Source organism: Salvelinus fontinalis, chromosome 11 (assembly GCF_029448725.1).
Source record: "Salvelinus fontinalis isolate EN_2023a chromosome 11, ASM2944872v1, whole genome shotgun sequence".
Taxonomy (NCBI): Eukaryota; Metazoa; Chordata; class Actinopteri; order Salmoniformes; family Salmonidae; genus Salvelinus; species Salvelinus fontinalis.
The window spans coordinates 28,384,182-28,410,002 of record NC_074675.1 but is presented as its reverse complement, the minus strand read 5'-3'; the positions used below and the strand labels follow the sequence as shown (position 1 = coordinate 28,410,002).

Below are 25,821 nucleotides of genomic sequence, written 5' to 3'. Positions count from 1 at the left end.
AAGGTGCATATAAGATGTCCCACTGTCAGACCCACAGACTATACAGTTGTCATGACGTTGCCCTCTTTGGGTAAAGCAAGCCCATCCCCCTGTCTCTGTCTCCTACACTAGGCTGCTGCGAACTCAGGTCGTAAATTCCTGGAGGAGATTATCTCCTCATGGCCACAGTATAGAGACAGAGTGTCCCAGTGTCGGTGACCAGGCTTGATTGGTTCAAGCAGAGTTTTGGACAGAAACCCCTCCTCATGTCATCATCTCTTTATGTTGGCCAAGATAGTTATTATTCCAACAATTTTATCAAGGAATTTACAGAGATCAAACATTTGGGTGTGAGGAGAGGAGACTACAGCTGTAACTTGACCATATCCAAGACAGAGCCAGGGGACTCAGCTACATACTATTGTTCCACTACAACCATCTATGAGCTCACATTTGGAGATGGAACTATTTTAATTGTCAAAGGTAGCGAAACATTTGCTAATTCATTTTAAAAATGTATTGCACTGCATATTGGTATGTTTCTGCAACTACACAATCAAATGCTAGCGGTGAATACATGGCTTGTTTTTCACCCAGTTAGTTACTCACTCTCTTCAGACTCTGAGTCCAACAGCATGTCTGTGCTCCAGCAGCCTGTGTCTGAGTCAGTCCAGCCAGGAGACTCTGTAACTCTGAACTGTACAGTACACACTGAGACCTGTGTAGGAGAACACAGTGTCTATTGGTTCAGACATGGCTCAGGAGAATCCAGCTCATTAATCATTTAAACCCATGGAGATAGGAGTGATCAGTGTGAGAAGAGCCCTGAGGCTGGGTCTCCTACACAGAGCTGTCTACAACCTCCCCAAGAGGAACCTCACACCTGCTGGGACTTACTACTGTGCTGTGGGCTCATGTAGGGAGATACTGTTTGGAGACTGGACCCAGCTGGACATTGCCCGTAAGTGATACTTCTGACATCTATATAATCAAAGTTCTTTAGATTGCAGAAAAGGTATCGTTCATATACTTTTTTAATTATTCAGATATCTTTGTTTTTTCTATATCATTCAGATATTTTTGTTATTCTATATCATTCAGATATCTTTGTTTTTCTTATATCATTCAGATATTTTTGAATGTGAGAGAATAAAATACGACTCAGATCAGGCCGAGTCTTGTTGGTGTCTCTAACATTGTCATAGCTTTATCCCTCAGTGTCTCAGTGTCTCTATCCCTATTTGATGTTTCACAGATGGTTGTAAGGAGGACCATCTTCTGTTCATGTACTGCCTTGGCGTAGCGTTGGGTCTGTGTGTCATCCTCATCATTGTCCTTACTTGTGTTTTGTACAAGATGAGCAAGTGCATAGGTAAGCAATATTATTGTGCAAGATACAGTATGCTTATCAATTGTTGGTCCAGTTACATTAGTTGACATATTTGGTCAAAATTGGTCAAAAAAGCTCTTCATTGTATTATGATGATGATTAAATTGATTATTTGTATTTGATTAAAAGGAACCCAACTTCAGCCAAGTGCTCCTGCAGTCCCTAGTCATTATAACCAGGTAATCTGACCTCACACTTGTTTAGCTGTTGCTGAATCAATGTATTTTTCCTTCAATCAAAATATGAAAATATGCATTTTATTAGAGGATTGTTTCACTATACTGTAATATTTAGTCTACTTGCAAATATTTTCATTTTTGCTAATCCTCTCAGGATCAAGAGCCTGTTACTCTCTATTACGCCGCTCTGAACGTCGTCCACAAGAAACCAAAGGCCAGGAGACAGAGGAGCGCTGGTGTGGTGTGGCTCTGGTGTGAGACGCCAAAACATGGATAGAAATGTAAACTTTTACTCTTTATTAATTTGCATTGACTCTGTGTTTTCTACACTGTATGTTTGACTGTGTCTTTTTCATTGTAAGTTACAATTACTTACATTGATACTGTTGTTCCATTTTGATCAAATAAAACATTAAACTGCTTTCATTAAGAGGAATTGTTTGATTAGCATTCATATGTTTTTAGTTACATTTCTACAACACTTTCACCCACAGATTCAGTGTGTAACAACCATATCAAGCCTATGCTCAATGTAAAAAAGATGGTTGGTTGCAAAATAACTGTAAATATGTATCTATTGCTGGTGTTTTAGCCTCTCAAACTGTCTTCTTTTAGCTGTATCCTGTATCACAGCTCTCTGTGGTGTTCTGACTGCCCTAAATAGATGTTCCACTCACGTAAACTCAACTCTAACCCCCAGCAATGACCGTCAGTCCTCACCACACTCTCTCTTCACACACACCATCAAAACCACCAACATCCATGTCTCTAAGAGTTCAACTCTCTCTCTCCATAAGAAAAGACTGAACTAAAAATAAATGTGTTAGCTGAATATACTTTGAACAGAATTGATATGGTTGAGAGACTGATAATACATATGACCATGTTCACATTGTAATGGAGCAGTTTTCACAAACTATTGACAACATGTGAATATGTATAAGTGCACCTTGTAGTTTTGTAATTGAGTTCCGGGGAGTCTTTGCATAAGTAAGGCACACAACCTATCTTTTAGACGAGTTGATAGCATGACACTCACATCCCCCCACACACAGCTAACAAGTTCACAGGTACTTGAGGTCTACTCTAAGTACGTGGCTATATCTATTCTTTGGTCAGGCCTGCTGGCCTTGTACACACAGGACCCTTCTACCTGCTCTCTGTGTCTCTGTGGTTTTCAGCAGGATGTCTATCTGGTGTCAGTCTGTTGTTTTCACATTTGTTACTGTTGTTCATGTTTCTACTGACAGCTTGCAGTCACAGCAAACCAGTTCTTTATAAACTTACTTGGACATAAAATAGTTATCTGAAATCAGTTTCAAACCACAACGAACTGGTAATGAACTCTATTGAACTCTCCAAGATAAGCATCTCAATGTCATAATACAGAACCATCTATTCTATATCTATCTGCTCAGGATGAGGGGCCATTTTAAGATGACGTCATGGGAGAACTAGTGCATTCTCAATCAGACAAGTGTTCTAGGACTACTGCAGTGTTCTCTGTCAGGAGACCAATAGAGGAGGATACTCCTTCTGATAGATTGCCTCCTACGAGAACCACACTAACCAGATAGTGATATAGAGTGGATATAGTGTGTCATGTGTATTGGTTATATTAGGCTGGCGAGTCCAATCAGTGATGCACTCTCAGCTGTTACACTTCAGTTTGTGCATATTTCTGTGAATGATAGGGAATGAGACTGACATACAATTGACTTGTTTCATGCTGTAGGTGTTTATCCCATTACACTTCCAATGTTCGACTCTTGTTCACACTTACATTTTAGTAATTTCAAAGACACTCTTATTCAGAGCAACTTACAGGAGCAAGTAGGGATAAGTGCCACAGATTTTTCACCTAGTCGGCTCGGGGACCTAAACAAGCGACATTTTGGTTACTGGCCCAATGATCTTAACCGTTCGACAAGACATGGTCGATGTAAAACAGCCCTCCTATGGGTAATCTGGAGTACTCTGACTGCTGAATGACCTGTTCAAAATAATAATTGTTTTCTTTCAAATACTTTAGGTACACTTGGTTTTTCTTGTCTTCAGCAACAGAGGCAAGATACACTTGATTTAACTAAAGTAAGTGTGAGAGAACAAATAGGCTACTATGTTGACCCAGGGTTCTCCAGAGAGGTGAGAAAACAAATGGACTACTATGTTGACCCAGGGTTCTCCAGAGAGGTGAGAAAACAAATGGACTACTATGTTGACCCAGGGTTCTCCAGAGAGGTGAGAAAACAAATTGACTACTATGTTGACCCAGGGTTCTCCAGAGAGGTGAGAAAACCACAAACCACCAAACAAGTAAAACCTTTAAGACAGTTACTTGCATTCTACAGCATCTTGTGTCTGAGTCCAGCCAGTAGACTGCGTGACTCTGTAGGGTGCAATAGACAACAAGACCATGGTCGTCTGAATGAGGTGTCAAGAAAGAAGATTGGGTCCAGATCAACAAATCACCCATTAGCCCTTTGTGTTGCCCGTTGTGTTGTACACTTGGGTAGACTTTCTCCACTCAAGATGATATATTCACAGATGGTGACACTGTTTAAGATATTTCTAATTCTCAAACAAATAAGTAAGTTATATTACTTTACCAAGGACTTTACTGGGACTAAACGTCTGATTGTGAAGAGAGGAGTTGACAGCTTTAACCTGACCATCTCTAATGCACAGTTAGGGGACTCAGCTACATACTACTGTGTTGCTATTGAAGTGGGCAAAGTCACATTTAAACAAGGAGCAGATTTGATTGTCAAAGGTAAACTAACTTAAGTCTTTGTTTGGATTTTCATTTTGCATTCATGAAATTCTAAATATACAAAATAAATTGTTCATTAAAAAATCTATCAGGACAAACAATTGACACACCATGATCTCACTTTGTCACTCTTTTTAGAATTAGAGTTCAACAGCATGTCTGTTGTACAGCAGTCTGTGTCTGAGTCAGTCCAGCCAGGGGACTCTGTGACTCTGAACTGAACAATACACACTGAGACCTGTGTAGGAGAACACAGTGTCTATTGGTTCAGACATGGCTCAGGAGGATCTCGTCCAGGAATGATTTACACCCATGGAGACAGGGTTGATCAGTGTGAGAAGAACTATGAGGCTGGGTCTCCTACACAGAGCTGTGTCTACAACCTCCCCAAGAGGAACCTCAGCCTCTCTGATGCTGGGACTCACTACTGTGCTGTGGCCTCATGTGGGGAGATACTGTTTGGGAACGGGACCAAGCTGGATGTTGAACGTGGTCACTCTGATGATCCACAGATGAGAATCCTGGTCATTCTCTCCATCATAAGAACAGGAGTTCTCCTCTGCTGTCTGACCATCTTCATCATCATCTACACCACCAGGAAATAGATCAATCTAAGACAAATGTCGATGGACATTTTGCAGTAAATGTTGGAAATATCATCAACTTGTATTGAAAATGAGTATTTGTTGAGATTGCTGAGTTGTTATGCATTCTAAAAATAAATGGCCAGTGACCTTGTTTAAAAAGTTGTATGTCAGTTGATTAAATTGCTTGATTAAGTTGATTAAGTTGCTTCTTTTAGTATTATTAAATATCCATTTCAACAACTGATACTGACTAAAATAGACTTGTTCCTTCTCTTGTGTTCTGTACATAAAGTATGTCTGTATGAATGTGTGCAGAGGGCATCTGCAGACCCAACCTACTGATAAATACTAGTCCCACCCATGCATGCACCCACACAGCGAGATGTTTACAGGTACCTGCACTCTGCGGTCTGCTGTGAGCACAAAACAAGTCCGTCTCTACGCTTTGGACAGGCCTGCTGGCCTTTTCCACACCCTGTGTCTCTATGTGGTTTTCAGCAGGATGTCTATGTGGTGTCACTCTGTTTTCTCTCATTCTTTCAATGTTGTTCACAACCATGACAATTAACATCACAGTCCATTTATATACTGTATGCCATGTAGCCTGTATCTTGTCACTTAAAATATCATAGGTTTAATTCATTCAAACTACACTCATTTGTTTACAGAGTTTAAAGTAGAAATTGTATTGATGTATATTAGGCTACAGTGAAGAGGCCTACCCACCGAGGTACACCCCTACTAAACGCTCAACTAGTAGCCTACATTTGAGTTAGTACATGAATGACAGGGATAAGATTGACTTTCATTCTGTAGGTGTTTCACCCACATACCCTCAGAGTAATGCTCCACCCCTGTTCACCCTACATATCAGGACGTTCTATGTATAACAGTCCCCCTATAGGTCATCAGGAGTACTGCCTGTAACTGTTGCATGGGGAGGGGCTAAATCTATCTTAGGCACACAACTGAGTTTAATAACAAGAGGATACAGGTACATTCTTTTGTAATGTATGCTTGAAAATGTACTGCATACTTACCAGATAATATCTTCACCCACCCTCAACAAAATATCCTAAACAGTAAGCATTGGTTCACTTTTCATGGATTATATGAGAGATTTTCACTTACGAAGACCATGGTTGGCTGAATAAGGTGTTAACAAAAATGTCCAGTTCGACCAATCATAAATAACCCCATAGTTGAGGTGTCGTCTACATGGGTGGACTGTTCCACTCAAGACACAGGTTGTGAAGAGGACAACTTCAAAGATGATATCACTGTGTCTGATACTGGCACTGCTTGTAGAGATGGGTAAGTCCAACTGTGAAATTTCTCTGTTTAAGGGGTGTAGACTCAGGTACTTTATTGATGTATATAAAGGACTTGTGTAAGTAATGGATCATGTCTCTGTGTGTATTCTAGCTGCTGCACAATCCTCGGAAATTCATCTTGTTAGAGCCAATGTTGGAGAAACAGTGACTTTGCACTGCTTCTATAAAGGCAACCTGGCACTGTACTTTATGTGGTACCAGCAAACAATGGGTGACAATCTTCAAATCTTATCAGTCTTTTAGAAGTATAACAACAATGCAACATTTGACCATGAATTTAAGGGTAACACTCGCTTCTCAGTGCAAAGCGGTGAAGGAATGAATGACCTAAAGATCTCAGACTCTGATTCAGCCACATATTACTGTGGGAACTCTTATGCCAACCAGGTGGAGTTTGAAGAAGGAGCCATTCTCATTGTGAAAGGGACAATATCTGAATTTACAAAGATTTTTTTTTTGTCAAGACCCGGTGTGAGAAACAGTCACTAATAGTCGGCAGAACCCAGAAGATGAGGCAGACACAGCAGTACTAGAGATGGTGGTTTAATAAAGGAAAAAATCTTCAGGCAAAAAATATAAATCCACAACGTCAAAAAGTAACGCCAAGAGAAAAAAAATGAATATCCACCAAGATACAAAGAAAATCCACAAAGTGGTAAGAACAGCAGGGAAAAAACAAACCTCAAAAGAATTATCAAAAACAAACAAGAACAAAACCAGAGTACCTCATGAAAATCCAACTGGAGAAATACATGTTCACAGCATGGCTGGGGCTGGGTGCTAACATAAAAACACAGAGCAAAGAACTGAGGAACCCTAAGGGTTTAAATACCTACAAAGAAATAAGGCACAGGTGCAAACAATAATTAGACCAAGGGAAAAACAAAAGGTTCAAAAAAGGCGCAATGGGGGCATCTAGTGACCAAAACAATCCTGGCCAAATCCTGACAAAATTGTAACAAATTTTCTGCAACTATAATCTTGAGGGCTTTTGAACTTTACGTTTTGGATACAATGGCTTAAATATGCTATATTTGCATAATCAGATATGACTGTGTATGATTTAAACAATGATAACTTGGGACACAACATTGGGGACAGATTTACTGACTTATAAATCCTCTTGTCAGGATAAGGGTCCAGAAACATGGCTGTGCTCCAGCAGCCTGTGTCTGAGTCAGTCCAGCCAGGAGACTCTGTGACTCTGAACTGTACAATCCACACTGAGACCTGTGTAGAAGAACACAGTGTCTATTGGTTCAGACATGGCTCAGGAGAATCCCATCCAGGAATCCTTTACACCCATGTAGACAGGAATGATCAGTGTGAAAAGAGCCCTGATGCTGGGTCTCATACACAGAGCTGTGTCTACAACCTCCCCAAGAGGAACCTCAGCCTATCTGATGCTGGGACTTACTACTGTGCTGTGACCTCATATGGGGAGATACTGTTTGGGAACGGGACCAAGCTGGACATTCAAGGTAGTTGATACGGCTTAAATCTTTTTCTTTATTTTACTAATCTACTGTGTAGAATATACTTTACTTGCTATTCTGAGTGTCCTCTATCAATGTTTGAATCTCCACAGGCCATAGGGCAGACCTTCTTCTCTTGGTGTACTGCCTGGGTGTAGGATTGGCTTTCTTGTTAATCCTGATCATTGTCCTTGCTTGCATCATGTACAAGTTTAACCAGAGAAAGTGTCTGCAGTGCAGAAGCATGTGACAACCTTAGAGAAGTTGCTCTTCTTTAATATCAAATCAAATTTATTTATATAGCCCTTCGTACATCAGCTGATATCTCAAAGTGCTGTACAGAAACCCAACCTAAAACCCCAAACAGCAAGCAATGCAGGTGTAGAAGCTCGGTGGCTAGGAAAAACTCCCTAGAAAGGCCAAAACCTAGGAATAAACCTAGCGAGGAACCAGACTATGAGGGGTGGCCAGTCTTCTTCTGGCTGTGCCGGGTGGAGATTATAACAGAACATGGCCAAGATGTTAAAATGTTCATAAATGACCAGCATGGTCAAATAATAATAATCACAGTAGTTATCGAGGGTGCAGCAAGTCAGCACCTCAGGAGTAAATGTCAGTTGGCTTTTCATAGCCGATCATTAACCTGTTTGGGCTGCAGGGGCAGTATTGAGTAGCCGGATAAAAGGTGCCCATTTCAAACGGCCTCGTACTCAATTCTTGCTCGTACAATATGCATATTATTATTACTATTGGATAGAAAACACTCTCTAGTTTCTAAAACCATTTGAATTATGTCTGTGAGTAAAACAGAACTCATTTTGCAGCAAACTTCCTAACAGGAAGTGGAAAATCTGAAATCGATGCTCTGTTCTAGGGCCTGCCTATAAATGTCCTTGATATATATCAGTATACATGCACTCCATACGTCTTCCACTAGATGTCGACAGGCAGTGAGAGAAGAAATTGAGTGTATAACTTGATCTGGGCTCGAATAAATGCTCTTTGTATGACGTGTCACCAGTTTCCTGTTTTCTGGAGAGCGCGTGAAGGGACCTGGTTTTGCCTTCTGTACAGCTGTTGTTATAGACGACTAATATCTCCGGCTTTGATTTTATTTGATACATGTGACAATATCATCGTAAAGTATGTTTTTTCAATATAGTTTTATTAGATTATTGAATTTTTTTCGGGACGTTAGGCGTGTTGCGTTGTCTGCGTTTGTTCACAAAGTAGAGCTTAGCGCCACTTTGCTAGCTTTCCGTGCTAATTGACTGGAGAAGAGGACATTCTAAATCCAAACAACGATTGTTCCCGACAAAGGAACCCTTGTACAACATTCTGATGAAAGATCATCAAAAGTAGGACCCATTTTATGATGTTATTTCATATATCTGTCGGACATGTTGTACTAGTAGTTTGCGGCCAGGTTTTTTGGCACGCTCTCGCCATAACGTAAACTACATATCGTCCTATACAACATGTATTTTTTAGTTATGTTTATGAATAGTTATTTGGTCAGAATATGTGAGTGTCAGAAAAATATCCGGACGCTGTGGGAAAAAGATGCTACGTTAGCACAATGTATAACCACTGATTTCAGCTCTAAATATGCACATTTTCGAACAAAACATAAGTGTATGTATAACCTGATGTTATAGGACTGTCATCTGATGAAGCTTATCAAGGTTAGTCAAAAATTATATATCTTTTGCTGGTTTGTTACGATCGCTAACTTTTGCTGCTGGGGAATGGCTTGTGTTTCTGGCTATTGTGGTAAGCTAATATAATGCTATATTGTGTTTTCGCTGTAAAACACTTAAGAAATCGGAAATATTGGCTGGAATCAAAAGATGCCTGTCTTTCATTTGCTGTACACTATGTCTTTTTCAGAAATGTTTTATGATGAGTATTTAGGTATTTGACGTTGGTGTCTGTAATTACTCTGGCTGCTTCGATGCAATTTCTGACGGTAGCTGTGATGGTAGCTGCAATGTAAAACTGATTTATAGCTCAAATATGCACATTTTTCGAACAAAACATAGATTTATTGAATAACATGTTATAAGACTGTCATCTGATGAAGTTGTTTCTTGGTTAGTTTGGTTGGTTCTTGGTTAGTTAGGTTGGTTGTGTGCATGCTACCTGTGCTGTGAAAAATGTCTGTGCTTTTTTGTATTTGGTGGTGAGCTAACATAAATATACGTGGTGTTTTCGCTGTAAAACATTTAAAAAATTGGACATATTGGCTGGATTCACAAGATGTTTATCTTTCAAATGCTGTATTGGACTTGTTAATGGGTGATATTTCAAAAAAATATATTTTGAATTATGCGCCCTGCACCTGAAGTGGCTGTTGTCATATTGTGCCCGGCTTCGGGCTTGCAGCCAGAAGAAGTTAAGAGTATCTCTACCGCTCCTGCGGTCTCTAGAGAGTTGAAAACAGCAGGTCTGGGACAGGTAGCAAGTCCGGTGAACAGGTCAGGGTTCCATAGGCAGAACAGTTTAAACTGGAGCAGCAGCACTGCCAGGTGGACTGGGGACAGCAAGGAGTCATCATACCAGGTAGTCCTGACGCATGGTCCTAGGGCTCAGGTCCTCCGAGAGAGAGAAAGAAAGAGAGAAAGAGAGAATTAGAGAGAGCATACTTAAATTCACACAGGACACCGGATCAGACAGGAGAAGTACTCCAGATATAACAAACTGACCCTAGCCCCCCGACACATAAACTACTGCAGCATAAATACTGGAGGCTGAGACAGGAGGGGTCAGGAGACACTGTGGCCCCATCGGATGATACCCCCGGACAGGCCAAACAGGAAGGATATAACCCCACCCACTTTGCCAAAGCACAGCCCCCACACCACTGGAGGGATATCTTCAACCACCAACTTAACATCCTGAGACAAGGCCGAGTATAGCCCACAAAGATCTCCGCCACGGCACAAACCAAGGGGGGGCGCCAACCCAGACAGGAAGATCACGTCAGTGACTCAACCCACTCAAGTGACGCACCCCTCCTAGGGACGGCATGAAAGAGCACCAGTAACTCAGCCCCTGTAATAGGGTTAACGGCATAGAATCCCAGTGGAGAGAGGGGGACCGGCCAGGCAGAGACAGCAAGGGCGGTTCATTGCTCCAGAGCCTTTTCGTTCACCTTCACACTCCTGGGCCAGACTACACTCAATCATATAACCTACTGAAGAGATAAGTCTTCAGTAAAGACTTAAAGGTTGAGACCGAGTCTGCGTCTCTCACATGGATAGGCAGACCATTCCATAAAAATGGAAATCTATGGGAGAAAGCCCTGCCTCCAGCTGTTTGCTTAGAAATTCTAGGGACAATTAGGAGGCCTGCGTCTTGTGACCGTAGCGTACGTGTAGGTATGTACGGCTGGACAAACTCGGAAAGATAGGTAGGAGCAAGCCCATGTAACGCTTTGTAGGTTAACAGTAAAACCATGAAATCAGCCCTTGCCTTAACAGGAAGCCAGTGTAGGGAGGCTAGCACTGGAGTAATATGATCACATCTTTTGGTTCTAGTCAGGACTCTAGTCAGGACATCTACAGATGTATCTGCATTGGAAGAAGGAGTTGCATCTTTATCTTTGGTGTGTTTCTTTTCAGGATCAGTCTCTCTGACACCATGTCCAGCAGTCTCTTCTACGGATGCAGGGGTAAGTAGAATTCCTTATTTTGTATTACCATAAAAATATGTATGAACATTTTTATATTGAATAATAACATAGTCATATTTCCCCCTCCCCCTTTATAATTGTTTCTTACATGACCAAGATGGAGACAGTCTCCATTAAGTAGCTCTGAATCTGAGCAACAAGAAGAACAGGTCTAGAAGACAGAGAGGTCACATGGAGACAGTGGTGTACGCTGGGATCAGACAGTAGAATTGGATGAATGAAACAGTCCAATGAATTCACTTCTTATCAACTCCCACTTTATTAACATTATTATCTGTATTACTGTAACTAATAGTTACTGTAGCTACTTGAATGAAGTGCATTGCTTCTCTGCCAGACTCCTTTTAAATGGACTTGCTTGTGAAAAGATGTAACGGCTTTCTTCTGTGGAAGAAGGAGAGGACCAAAGCGCAGCGGGGTAATTGTCCATAATGTTTAATTAAAGACAATAAACGTGAACACTACAAAAAACAAAAAAACAAATGTAAAAAACCGAAACAGTTCTATCTGGTGCAGACACACGAAGACTGAAGACAACCACCCACAAAACCCAACACTGTCACGCCCTGGCCTTAGTATTCTTTGTTTTCTTTATTATTTTAGTTAGGTCAGGGTGTGACATGGGGAATGTTTGTGTTTTGTCGGTTTTGGGTGATTATATGGAAAAGGGGGTGTTGGGTGTATTGTATGGGTTTGTGTGTAGTGCATGTGTCTAGCGTTGTCTATGTTGGTTTAGTTGTTTAGGAGAGTCTATGGTTGCCTGAATGAGTTCCCAATTAGAGACAGCTGATTTCTGTTGTCTCTGATTGGGAGCCATATTTAGGGTAGCCATAGGCTTTCATGTGATGTGGGTAATTGTCTATGTTATACGTTTGTAGCCTGTGTGTGCACATCGTTATTTAGCTTCACGATCGTTTTCTTGTTTTGTTAGTGTGTAAGTGTTTTTGTTTCGTTTTGCCTTCTTCGTCAATAAAAGGAGATGGCTTATTTTCCTAAAGCTGCGTTTTGGTCCGTCAATCCTCCACACGATCGTGACAGAATTACCCACCAAAGGATCAAGCAGCGTGAATTGGAGCAGTGGCCTGCTACACAGGATTATTGGAGTTGGGAGGAAATATTGGATGGAGAAGATCCATGGGCACAGCCGGGAGAATATCGCCGTCCCAAAGCTGAGCTGGAGGCAGCGAAAGCAGAGAGGCGGCGATATGAGGAGGCAGCACGGAAACAAGGCTGGAACCCCGTAAGTCAAACCCAAAAATTTCTTGGGGGAGGGCTCTCGGGTAGTTTAGTTGGGTCAGTCGGGAGACGTGAGCCAACTCCTCCTGCTTACCGTAAGGAGCCGGTGAGGGCGGATTTGGAAGTGAGCGACGCAGAGACAGTAAAGGAATTAATGGAGAAATTGGAGGAGAGAGTTATGAGGGATGTACTGGTTTGGTGCATGAGGCACGGCATCCGTCCGAATGAGCGTGTTGGTGAGTTAATGTCACCGGGAACAGCTCTCCATACTCGTCCTGAGGTGCGTGCTAGCCGTCTGGTTAAGACAGTGCCTACAGCACGCACAAAGCCTCCTGTGTGTCTCCAGAGTCCTGTGCGTCCTGTTACTGTTCCTCCACGTACTAGCCCTGTGGTGCGTGTCTCCAGCACATTACCACCAGTGCCTACACCACGCACCAAGCCTTCTGTGTGTCTCCAGAGTCCTGTACGCACTGTTCCTTCTCCCCGTACTCGTCCTGATGTGCGGGTCCTCAGCCCGGTACCACCAGTACCGGTACCACGCACAAGGCCTATAGTACGCCTTGAGAGTCCAGTATGCCCTGTTCCTTCTCCCCGCACTAGCCCTGAGAAGCGTGTTCCCAGCCCGATACCACCAGTGCCGGCACCACGCACTAGGCCTAATGTGCGTCTCCAGGGTCCAGTATGCCCTGTTCCTTCTCCCCGCACTAGCCCTGAGATGCGTGTCCCCAGCCCGGTGCCACCAGTCCCGGCACCACGCACCAGGCCTACAGTGCGCCTGAGCCTGCAAAGCCGCCCGTCTGCACAGCGATGCCTGAACTGCCCGTCTGCCAAGCGCCATCTGAGCCATCCGTCTCCCCAGCGCCATCTGAGCCATCCGTCTCCCCAGCGCCATCTGAGCCATCCGTCTCCCCAGCGCCATCTGAGCCATCCGTCTGCCGTGAGCCTGCAAAGCCGCCCGTCTGCCGTGAGCCTGCAAAGCCGCCCGTCTGCCGTGAGCCTACTGAGCCGTCCGCCAGACAGGAGCCGCTAGAGCCGCCAGCCAGACAGGAGCCGCTAGAGCCGTCCGTCAGACAGGATCTGCCAGAGCCGCCAACCAGACAGGATCTGCTAGAGCCGCCAACCAGACAGGATCTGCCAGAGCCGCCAACCAGACAGGATCTGCCAGAGCCGCCAACCAGACAGGATCTGCCAGAGCCGCCAACCAGACAGGATCTGCCAGAGCCGCCAACCAGACAGGATCTGCCAGATCAGTCAGCCAGCCATGAGCAGCCAGATCCGTCAGCCAGCCATGAGCAGCCAGATCCGTCAGCTAGCCTTGAGCAGCCAGATCCGTCAGCTAGCCATGAGCAGCCAGATCCGTCAGCTAGCCATGAGCAGCCAGATCCGTCAGCTAGCCATGAGCAGCCAGATCCGTCAGCTAGCCATGAGCAGCCAGATCCGTCAGCCAGCCATGAGCAGCCAGATCCGTCAGCCAGCCATGAGCAGCCAGATCCGTCAGCCAGCCATGAGCAGCCAGATCCGTCAGCTAGCCATGAGCAGCCAGATCCGTCAGCCAGCCATGAGCAGCCAGATCCGTCAGCCAGCCATGAGCAGCCAGATCCGTCAGCCAGCCATGAGCAGCCAGATCCGTCAGCCAGCCATGAGCAGCCAGATCCGTCAGTTAGCCATGAGCAGCCAGATCCGTCAGTTAGCCATGAGCAGCCAGATCTGTCAGCCAGTCATGGGCCGTCCCTCAGTCCGGAGCTGCAGTCCCTCAGTCCGGAGCTGCCATTCCTCAGTCCGGAGCTGCCATTCCTCAGTCCGGAGCTGCCATTCCTCAGTCCGGAGCTGCCCCTTATCCTGGTGCTGCCCCTTATCCTGGTGCTGCCCCTTACCCTGGTACTGCCCCTTACCCTGGTACTGCCCCTGACCCTGGTACTGCCCCTTACCCTGGTACTGCCCCTTACCCTGGTACTGCCCCTTAGTCCGGAGCTGCCCCTTAGTCCGGAACTGCCCCTTAATGCTATGGGGTTAATGTGGAGGGGGGTCATTTGGAGGAAGCTAAGGAGGTGGTTAGGGACTATGGTGACGTGGGGACCACAACCAGAGCCGGAGCCGCCACCGTGGATGGAAGCCCACCCAGACCCTCCCCTAGACTGTGTAATGGTGCGCCCGGAGTTCGCACCTTAAGGGGGGGGTTATGTCACGCCCTGGCCTTAGTATTCTTTGTTTTCTTTATTATTTTAGTTAGGTCAGGGTGTGACATGGGGAATGTTTGTGTTTTGTCGGTTTTGGGTGATTATATGGAAAAGGGGGTGTTGGGTGTATTGTATGGGTTTGTGTGTAGTGCATGTGTCTAGCGTTGTCTATGTTGGTTTAGTTGTTTAGGAGAGTCTATGGTTGCCTGAATGAGTTCCCAATTAGAGACAGCTGATTTCGGTTGTCTCTGATTGGGAGCCATATTTAGGGTAGCCATAGGCTTTCATGTGATGTGGGTAATTGTCTATGTTATACGTTTGTAGCCTGTGTGTGCACATCGTTATTTAGCTTCACGATCGTTTTCTTGTTTTGTTAGTGTGTAAGTGTTTTTGTTTCGTTTTGCCTTCTTCGTCAATAAAAGGAGATGGCTTATTTTCCTAAAGCTGCGTTTTGGTCCGTCAATCCTCCACACGATCGTGACAAACACAAAACAGGCTACCTAAATATGGTTCCCAATCAGAAACAATGACTAACACCTGCCTCTGATTGAGAACCATATCAGGCCAACCACAGAAACTGGAAAACTAGACACACAACATAGAATGCCCACTCAGCTCACGTCCTGACCAACACTAAAACAAAGAAAACACAAAAGAACTATGGTCAGAACGTGACAAAAGATGAATAAAGCGTTTAACAACAGTCAAGACAAAGGAAGTTGAATGTATTTATTTAGGCCAAACTCAGGAATCTTTAAAGGTGCAATATGCAGAAATCGCTATGCCATTTCCTGGTTGTTAAAATTCAAATTGTTCACGTAATTTCAGTTTATATGACAAAACAAGCAATGCATAGTGTAGAGAATCATTGTACAATCTAAACCGCAGTGAAATATCTTTCTAATAACCAAAGATATTGTATTATCAGCTGTTAAAAACTGATGTACATAACTGAAAGTAAAAGATGCAAAAACTAAACTTAAGAACGGGATGCTTAGAAATAGAGCCCATAGAACAGATCTACCACTTCTTAGACTTGCTTTCAATGAGATTGAATCAAATCAGTTTTATTTGTCACATGCGCCGAATACAACAACCTTACCGTGAAATGCTGACTTACAAGCAGTTAACCAACAATGCAGTTTTAAGAATAACAAGGTTTAAGAAAAATATTTACTAAATAAACTAAGGTAAAAATTTAAAAAGCAACACTAAAATAACAATAACGAGGCTATATACAGGGGGAACCGGAACCGAGTCAATGTGCTGGGGTACAGGTTTGTCGAGCTAATTGAGGTAATATGTACATAGGGGTAAAGTGACTATTCATAGATAATAGATTATAAATAGCGAGTAGCAGCAGCGTGAAAAAAAGCGTGGGGGGGGGGGGGGGGAATCAATGCAAATAGTATGTGTAGCCATTTGATTAGCTGTTCAGAAGTCTTAAGACTTGGGGGTAGTAGCTGTTAAGAAGTATTTTGGTCCTAGACTTGGTGCTCCGGTACCACTTGCCATGCGGTAGCATAGAGAACAGTCTATGACTAGGGTGGCTGGAGTCTTTAACAATTTTTAGAGCCTTCCTCTGACTCAGCCTGGTATAGAGGTCCTGGATGGCAGGAAGCTTAGCCCCAGTGATGTACTGGGCCGTACGTACTACCCTCTGTAGCACATTACAGTCGGAGGCCGAGCAGCTTCCATACCAGGCAGTGATGCAACCAGTCAGGATGCTCTCGATGGTGCAGCTTGAGACATTTTTGAGGATCTCAGGACACATGCAAAAACCTTTCAGTCTCCCGAGGGGAATTAGGCGTTGCCGTGCCCTGTTCAAAACTATCTTTGGGTGTTTGGACCATGATAGTTTGTTGTTGGTGTAGACACCAAAAAACTTGAAGCTCTCAGCCTGCTCCACTACAGCTCCGTCAATGAGAATGGGGGCATGCTCGGTGCTCATTTTCCCGTAGTCCACGATCATCTCCTTTGTCTTGATCCCATTGAGGGAGAGGTTGTTATCCTGGCACCGCTCTTCCAAGACTCTGACCTCCTCCCTATAGGGTGGCTCATTGTTGTTGGTGATCAGGACTACCACCGTTGTGTCTTTTGAAAATGTAATAATGGTGTTGGAGTCGAGCTTGGCTATTCAGTCATGGGTTAACAGGGAGTACTATTTATTAGGTCATTTCACCTAGATCTGTAGTTCTTAGTCAAACACAACACCGTTTTAACTGTGAAGTATTATCATCACCATTAGGCCTAGAGGAATCTGCCTCCTCAATAACAAAATCATGGGAAGGGATTCTATCCAGCCAATCCAATTGAGTGTAAGTCCTGAAATATATTTTTCCCATAGATGTATTTTAGTGAGGTGAAGTGACCGTGTGGTGATAGAAGCCCTAGTGAATGAGAGTGTCATTGCATGCATGTTCCCAACAAGTTCACAACTCAGTCTCTTGACGTAGACAACATTAGCTGTAGTGATAAAGAATAAGGGATGTCAAACTTGAATGACTATTTCTAAATTTGTACTAAATCTATACTCTGTGACTCTGTACAATGTGAAGAAAATTGCAGTACCGGAATAAGGCGTCAAAAAAATGATGGGTCCAGTTCAACCAATCACCTGTAACTCCATTGTTGAAGTGTTGTTTACATTGGTGGACTTTTTCCACTCAAGACAAGTTGTGAGGAGGATGATACCTTCAAAGAGGATCACACTGTGTCTGATATTTCCACTTCTTCTAGAGATGGGTAAGTCCAACTTTTATATTTCTCTGCTTATGAGATGTCCACCCTCGATTTGGATGTCAGTCCAGTGAGTCCAGCCAGGAGACTCTGTGACTCTGAACTGTACAATACACACTGAGACCTGTGTAGGAGAACACAGTGTCTATTGGTTCAGACATGGCTCAAGAGAATAACGTCCAGGAATTATTTACACCCATGTAGACAGGAATGATCAGTGTGAGAAGAGCCCTGAGGCTGGGTCTCCTACACAGAGCTGTGTCTACAACCTCCCCAAGAGGAACCTCAGCCTCTCTGATGCTGGGACTTACTACTGTGCTGTGGCCTCATGTGGGGAGATACTGTTTGGGAATGGGACCAAGCTGAACATTCAAGGTAAATCCCATTTAATCTGTAAATATCCTCAACAATACTGTATATTCATGCAAACGGCCTACCTCCAAATGACCTCATTCATTTGTGGCAACAAGCTATACAATATCACCATTAGCTTTTGATTCCATATTTTACTGTTTGATGATGATACAATATGGATTCTCTGATACCCTTTCCACAGTTCCAGAACATGATTCTCCATTTGATCTGAGTCCTACTGTTCTGTCATTGGTCGTCTCCAACATCGTTCTGGGTATTGTGACCCTTCTACTTGTCTGGGCGCTGTGCAAGACTCTGAACAGAGATAGCAGAGGTATTACTTTATATCTAATGTATCTAATGTTATAGCTGATGTATCTAATGTTACATGCATCTCTAAATCAGTTAAACTTGTCAACATTTATGAATAGATAATATTTGTAGTTTTTACAAGAAACTGCCATTTAACTTTCTTTACAGCTAGTATTCAGCTTATTTGTGCATTTTTTCTTATTAAGTTTTCTTGGAAGTAATAGGTCACTGTGCTAGATGTAGCCTACTTGTCTTTGTGATCGTTTTACATTTTTCTGTGGAACTTCTGTCTGTCACTGTTCCACTGACTGTCAGGTCGTTATAGTGGGTGTACAGTCTGAACAGTCATGCATTTTGTAGAGTGTTTTCTTCCACAGGAGAATAGAAACATTATATAGTAGATCATGCTGTCATCATAATGGTTTTCCTCATGGCTCCACCCCCCTCAGAATCAAGACAGTGACGTGTTGAACTATGCAGCTGTCAGTTTCACCCCCAAGAAGAAGTCCTCCTCTAGAAGAGTGAGAGAGAAGACCAGCAGAGAGGATGCAGTGTACTCTGATGTCAGGCACCTGCAGCAGCAGTGAAAGATGTCACCACTGTCACAAAGACTACAAGAAGAAATGTTACTATTTTTAGTAACAAACATTTGTATGGAGTTCTCAAAGTATCAAAGGAACTGTTGATTTAACACCGTTTTGCGGGTACTATTTAATGAAGCTGCCAGTTGAGGACTTGTGAAGCATCTGTTTCTCAAACTAAACTCTAATGTACTTATCCTCTTGCTCAGTTGTGCACCAGGGTCTCCCACTCCTCTTTCTCTTCTGGTTAGAGCCAGTTTGCGCTGTTCTGTGACGGGAGAAGTGCACAACGTTGTACAAAATCTTCAGTTTCTTTGCAATTTCTCGCATGGAATAGCTCCATTTCTCAGAACAAGGAATAGACTGACTTTCAGAAGAAATGTCTTTGTTTCTGGACATTTTGAGCCTGGAATCGAACCCACAAATGCCGATGCTCCAGATACTCAACAAGTCTAAAGGCCAATTTTATGACCTCTTTAATCAGGACAACCATTTTAAGCTGTGCTAACATAATTGCAAACGGGATCAATTAACATTTTAAATTATAAACTTGGATTAGCTCACACAACGTGCCATTGGAACACAGGAGTGATGGTTCCTGATAATGGGCCTCTGTATGTAGATATTCCATAAAAAAAATCTGCCGTTTCCAGCTACAATAGTCATTTACAACATTAACAATGTCTACTCTGTATTTCAGATAAAATTGATGTTATTTATTGGAAAAAAAATGTGCTTTTCTTTCAAAAACAAGGACATTTCTAAGTGACCCCAAACCTTTGAATGATAGTGTACATAATATTAGCATCAACATACATTATAGTTTAATTAAATTTCACATATTTAATCGTTTTTTTGGTTCAACCATAATGCATAATAAGGATCATTAACTGGGGGAACATATTGGGTGTGCTCTGATTAGCTCTAGAAAGAATATATCAATTTCTAAGACTTTTTCAAGAAGGGCCTGAGATCATAGTCAATATCCAGATCACTAGGGGTCAATGTTTTTACATAGGATATCCAGTAAGCCTCCCTTTGTAGAAGTTGGATCTCAATGTTACCTCCTCTCCTTGGTTAAGCCACATGCTCATTGCCTGTGTATTTGAGGGAGGAGATTGGATGGTTAGCTTCAACAATGTCACCTGCTACTGGAAAATCAATGTTCTTACACCTGATTGAGCTGCGGTGTTCAGCTATGCGTTATTTTAATTGTCTTTTCATTTGTTCTACATAGGCTTTCCCACATGAACAGGAGATGAGGTGGTACCCCGAACAGGGTTTTTTCAACCTGTATGAAGGTGTCTGAAGAAGGATGTTTTTATTGTGATATTGCACTGTGCGCATGAGACACATTTGTAGTTCCCATTTGGAATGTGTGTCAAGAGTGTCTGAGTGGGCTCAGGGTGCATGTCTGATCTCATGAAGCTATCTCCAATATTGCGACCACCGGGACATGGACTTGTACCCATGTACCAACTTACAATGAAAAAGTATAATTCCAGGGAGATTCCGCAAATACATTTTGTCTTGAGCTGCAAAGGATGACTTGAGTTTTAATTTGCCCATACTGATGTTGGTTCGTATCATTGTGGAATATTCTGGTATAATGAATAATATTTTGGAGATGGTGCATATGCCATGAAGGTCAGTGAAGAAACTGAAAGTTTAGTAGCAAACTATGTTTCCAATTTGAATTTCAGTTTATTTTCCATCAGAATGTCGAAATGTTAGGTGGTTCTCTTTAGCCAATGATAGATAGATACAAGAAGGAATTATATATACAACTGTCACGACTTCCGCCGAAGTTGGCTCCCCTGCCTGTTCGGCGGTGCTCGGCGGTCGTCGTCACCGTCCTACTAGCCGCCACCGATCCCTTTTTCGTTTGTCTGTTTGTTTTGTCTTATTAGTTGCACCTGTGGTTTTTGGTTTCGTAATGAGTTTCCCTATATTTAGGAGTTTGACCCGCCCTTGTTTTTTGCGGGATTGTCTTTTTGTTACGTGTGTGTGTTTTGGGTTGTTGGCAAGTGTTTCTCTGCGCCCTGGATGTTCGGGCTTATCATTTTTGTGAAAGAGTAAAAAGGAATATTTTTTCCAAGCGGCTTTCTCTCTGCATCTGATTCTTTCACCCACCTAGTCCCGCGTGACAGAATCCCGCACCACCAAATGGAATCAGCAGGAGCAGCCGCGTCTCCTCTCCCATCGATGGAGGAAAGGGTCCTCCATCACACCAGTGTTCTCCACAGAATTGGGTCAGCTATGGACCAAATGATGGAGAGGATGGATCGATGGGAGAGGAGTGGCCTTCCCACCTCATCTCCAGCACCCCCTCCTCCAGCACCTCCTGTTCCTGTTACCGCATCCGGCTCCGGGGCTCTTCGGCTGGCGCTCCCACGGGAGTATGATGGAACGGCGGCCGGGTGTCAGGGGTTTCTTCTCCAGCTGGAGCTTTACCTGGCGACCGTTCGTCCTACTCCCTCCGGAGAGGAGAGCGTGAGCGCCCTCGTCTCCTGTTTGACTGGACGAGCTCTCGAATGGGCCAACGCAGTGTGGAATGGCCCAGACTCGGCGAGGGATCATTACCCTGAGTTCACCCGCCGATTCCGAGCTGTGTTTGACCACCCACCAGAGGGTTGTGCGGCGGGTGAACGGCTGTTTCACCTGCGTCAGGAGACGAGGAGCGTACAGGACTTTGCCCTGGAGTTCAGGACCTTGGCTGCAGGAGCAGGGTGGAACGACAGGGCCTTAATAGACCATTTCCGATGTAGCCTTAGGGAGGACGTCCGCAGGGAGCTAGCGTGTCGGGACACCACACTCACGCGGGATGAACTCATTGACATGGCCATCCGTCTCGACAACCTGCTGGCTGCCCGTGGACGTTCGGAACAGGTCCTGTCGTTTCCACCTCCCAGCCCTCCTGCTCCTATCCCTATGGAGTTAGGGGGGGCAGCGTCAAGGGGGACCGGAGGAGGAGTGTCCTCCTGCACCAGTTGTGGTCGGCGAGGGCACACGGCCGACCGGTGCTGGAGGAACTCTTCTGGGAGTCGGGAGGGCAGGCGGAACACTACTCGATCACCCCAGGTGAGTCAGCACCAGACTTACCCAGAGCTTCCTGTCAGTCATATGTATGTGTTAACCTATTTCCCCGCGTTTTCTCCCTCTCTACAGCATAAGGCGCTAGTCGATTCAGGCGCAGCTGGGAATTTCATAGATCGGGGGCTCGCATTAAGGCTAGGGATTCCCCTTGTGTCGTTAGACCTACCTTTCCCCATGCACTCCTTAGATAGCCGACCATTAGGGTCAGGAATGGTCAGGGAGGCCACGGTACCACTGGACATGGTAACGCAGGGTAGTCATAAGGAGCAGATTAGTCTGTTCCTTATCGACTCACCTGCGTTTCCAGAGGTGTTGGGAATTCCCTGGCTAGCTCAGCACAACCCGGGGATTTCCTGGCAACAGGGGGCTCTTAAGGGGTGGTCAGAGGAGTGTTCAGGCAGGTGTATAGGAGTTGCCGTTGGTGTGACTACGGTGGAGAGTCGAGACCAGGTTTCCACCGTGCGCATTCCCTCTGAATATGCCGATTTGGCTATCGCCTTCATTAAAAAGAAGGCTACCCAATTACCACCCCATCGTAGAGGGGACTGCGCGATAAACCTCCTGGAGAACGCTGCACTTCCTAGGAGTCATGTGTATCCTTTATCTCAGGAGGAGACAGCGGCTATGGAGACATATGTTCCTGAATCACTGGGACAGGGATACATTCGGCCCTCCGCATCACCTGTCTCCTCGAGCTTCTTTTTTTGTGAAGAAGAAGGATGGCGGTTTACGCCCGTGCATTGATTATCGAGGTCTAAATTCCATCACAGTGGGGTTTAGTTACCCACTACCTCTCATCGCTACGGCGGTGGAATCATTTCACGGGGCACGCTTCTTCACAAAATTGGACCTGAGGAGTGCGTATAATCTGGTGCGTATCCGGGGAGGAGATGAGTGGAAAACCGCATTTAGTACTACATCTGGACATTATGAGTACCGCGTCATGCCATATGGGTTGAAAAATGCTCCAGCTGTCTTTCAATCCTTCGTAGATGAGATTCTCCGAGACCTGCTCGGGCAGGGAGTGGTAGTGCACATTGATGACATCTTGATCTACTCTGCCACACGCGCAGCGCATGTGTCTCTGGTGCGTAAGGTACTTGGGTGACTGCTGGAGCATGACCTGTATTGCAAGGCGGAGAAATGTGAGTTCTTCAAACAGGCCGTTTCCTTCCTGGGTTATCGTATTTCCACCTACGGGGTGGTGATGGAGGATGACCGCGTTACAGCCGTGCGTAATTGGCCGACTCCGACCACGGTGAAAGAGGTGCAGCGGTTTTTAGGGTTTGCCAATTACTACCAGAGGTTTATCCGGGGTTTTGGTCAGGTGGCTGCTCCCATTACCTCACTGCTGAAGGGAGGACCGGTGTGCTTGCGTTGGTCAGCAGAGGCGGACAGAGCTTTCAGTCGTCTGAAGGAGCTGTTCACCAATGCGCCCGTGTTGGCGCATCCGGACCCCTCTGTAGCGTTCATAGTGGAGGTGGACGCGTCCGTGGCGGGGGTCGGGGCCGTGCTGTCCCAGCGCTCGGGCGTACCACCCAAGCTCCGCCCTTGTGCCTTCTTTTCGAGGAAGCTCGGTCCGGCGGAGCGAAACTATGACGTGGGGGACCGGGAGTTGTTAGCTGTAGTCAAGGCTCTGAAGGTGTGGAGACATTGGCTTGAGGGGGCGAAACACCCTTTTCTCATCTGGACTGACCATCGTAATCTCGAGTACATCCGGGAAGCGAGGAGACTAAATCCGCGTCAGGCTAGATGGGCCATGTTTTTCACCCGGTTCCAGTTCACCATCTCGTACCGACCAGGCTCCCAAAACACCAAAGCCGACGCGCTGTCCCGTCTCTATGATACCGAGGAGCGGTCCGTTGAGCCAACTCCCATCATTCCACCTTCATGTCTCGTGGCACCGGTAGTATGGGAGGTGGACGCGGAGATAGAGAGAGCCTCACGGTTAGAGCAGACCCCCCCTAACTGTCCAGCGGGGGTTCAGTACGTGCCGGGGGGGTCCGGGATAAGCTAATCCGTTGGGCTCATACTCTCCCCTCCTCGGGTCATCCTGGCATCGAGAGGACAGTGCGGAGTCTTAGAGGGAGATACTGGTGGCCCACGTTGGCTAAGGACGTGAGATTTAATGTCTCCTCCTGCTCGGTGTGCGCTCAGAGTAAGGCTCCTCTGCACTTGCCTAGAGGGAAGTTACAGCCCCTCCCCGTTCCACAACGGCCGTGGACACACTTATCGGTGGACTTTCTTACCGATCTTCCGTCCCAGGGAAGTACTACGATTTTGGTCGTTGTGGATCGGTTTTCTAAGTCCTGCCGTCTCATCCCGTTGCCCGGTCTCCCTACGGCCCTGCAGACTGCGGAGGCCTTGTTTACCCATGTCTTCCGGCACTATGGGGTGCCTGAGGACATCGTTTCTGATCGGGGCCCCCAATTCACATCCAGAGTTTGGAGGGCGTTTATGGAAAGACTGGGGGTCTCGGTCAGCTTGACCTCGGGTTTCCACCCCGAGAGTAATGGGCAGGTGGAGCGCGTAAACCAGGATGTGGGCAGGTTTCTGTGGTCATATTGCCGGGACCGGCCTGGTGAGTGGGCGAGGTATGTTCCTTGGGCTGAGCTCGCTCAGAACTCCCTCCGCCACTCCTCAACGAACATGTCCCCGTTTTAGTGTGTGTTAGGTTACCAGCCGGTCCTGGCCCCATGGCTTCAGAGTCAGACCGAGGCTCCTGCGGTAGAGGAATGGGTACAGCGCTCCAAGGACACCTGGAAAGCCGTCCAGGAATCGCTAAAGTTAGCAGGACAACGGCAGAAGAGGAGCGCTGACCAGCACCGCAGTGAGGCCCCCGTGTTCACGCCGGGGGACAGGGTCTGGCTCTCGACCCGAAACCTGCCTCTCCGCCTGCCCTGTCGGAAGCTGGGGCCGCAGTGTGTGGGGCCGTTTAAAGTCCTGAGGAGAATAAACTAGGTGTGTTATAGGTTACAACTCCCTAGGTATTACCGGATTAACCCCTCGTTTCATGTGTCTCTCCTCAGGCCGGTGGTGGCTGGTCCCCTGCAAGAAGGTGAGGTGCCTGAGGTCCCTCCACCCCCTCTGGAGATCGAGGGGTCCCCGGCGTACACAGTACGTGCCATTCTGGACTCGAGACGCCGGGTGAGGGGCCTACAGTACCTCGTGGACTGGGAGGGGTACGGTCCGGAGGAGAGATGCTGGGTTCCGGTGGGGGACATTTTAGATCCTTCTCTACTGAGAGACTTCCACCGCCTCCACCCGGATCGCCCGGCACCTCGCCCTCCGGGTCGCCCTCGAGGCCGGTGGCGGCGCGCTGTGGGAGCCGCGCGTCAGGAGGGGGGTACTGTCACCACTTCCGCCGAAGTTGGCTCCCCTGCCTGTTCGGCGGTGCTCGGCGGTCGTCGTCACCGTCCTACTAGCCGCCACCGATCCCTTTTTCGTTTGTCTGTTTGTTTTGTCTTATTAGTTGCACCTGTGGTTTTTGGTTTCGTAATGAGCTTCCCTATATTTAGGAGTTTTACCCGCCCTTGTTTTGTGCGGGATTGTCTTTTTGTTACGTGTGTGTGTTTTGGGTTGTTGGCAAGTGTTTCTCTGCGCCCTGGATGTTCGGGCTTATCATTTTTGTGAAAGAGTAAAAAGGAATGTTTTTTCCAAGCGGCTTTCTCTCTGCGTCTGATTCTTTCACCCACCTAGTCCCGCATGACAACGAGCTGTTTGTATGTGGATGCTATGAAAGTGAACTGTGTTTGCGTGTGATCAGGGGTGTATTCATTGCACCGATTCTGTTGAAAAACTTTGTAAAACGGAAGCAAACGGAACAAAATGGGGATAAACATACCTGAATTTGTTCAATAAAAACTCTAGTTTGCAACTGTTGGACTAATGATTACACCCTTGATCAGCTAGATG

The 25,821-nt window shown here is 45.5% G+C and overlaps 1 pseudogene; it reads left to right on the top strand.

Moving 5' to 3' along the window:
- The first annotated feature begins 14 nt into the window (after nucleotides 1-14).
- On the top strand, nucleotides 15-18,816 carry LOC129864692 (uncharacterized; annotated as a pseudogene).
- Nucleotides 18,817-25,821: the final 7,005 nt, after the last annotated feature.